The following is a 963-nucleotide window of genomic DNA, read 5'->3' as shown; positions in this document are numbered from 1 at the left end:
CCCCCACCCTCCTCCCACCCCCACCCCCGCCCTCCTCCCAACCCTGCCCCCACCCCCACCCCCACCCTCCTCCCACCCCCACCCCCACCCCCACCCCCACCCTCCTCCCACCCCCGCCCTCCTCCCACCCCCACCCCCGCCCTCCTCCCACCCCCGCCCCCACCCCCACCCTCCTCCCACCCCGCCCTCCTCCCACCCCCACCCCCGCCCTCCCCTCCTCCCACCCCGCCCTCCTCCCACCCCCACCCCCGCCCTCCTCCCACCCCCGCCCTCCTCCCACCCCCGCCCCCACCCCCACCATCCTCCCACCCCCGCCCTCCTCCCACCCCCACCCCCGCCCTCCTCCCACCCCCGCCCCCACCCCCACCCTCCTCCCACCCCGCCCTCCTCCCACCCCCACCCCCGCCCTCCTCCCACCCCCGCCCTCCTCCCACCCCCGCCCCCACCCCCACCCTCCTCCCACCCCGCCCTCCTCCCACCCCCACCCCCGCCCTCCTCCCACCCCCGCCCTCCTCCCCCTCCCCAGCAGCGCTGAGTATTTCAGCTCACACTTCACACTGGCTGTTCCCGCCAAGGGCAAAATTCTGCCCTTTGTTTCTATTCTCCACTGTACAATCACTGCCCACTGTACAATCACTGCCCACTGTATAATCACTGCCCACTGTACAATCACTGCCCACTGTATAATCACTGCCCACTGTACAATCACTGCCCACTGTATAATCACTGCCCACTGTATAATCACTGCCCACTGTATAATCACTGCCCACTGTATAATCACTGCCCACTGTACAATCACTGCCCACTATACAATCACTGCCCACTGTACAATCATTCCCTACCCTGTAATCAACCCCACTGTATAACATCAGCCACTGTATAATCACTGCCCACTGTACAATCACTGCCCACTATACAATCACTGCCCACTGTACAATCATTCCCTACCCTGTAATCAACTCC

The sequence above is a fragment of the Cetorhinus maximus genome, chromosome 17 (assembly GCF_964194155.1).
Source record: "Cetorhinus maximus chromosome 17, sCetMax3.hap1.1, whole genome shotgun sequence".
NCBI classification, from domain to species: domain Eukaryota; kingdom Metazoa; phylum Chordata; class Chondrichthyes; order Lamniformes; family Cetorhinidae; genus Cetorhinus; species Cetorhinus maximus.
This window is presented reverse-complemented; position numbering follows the sequence as displayed.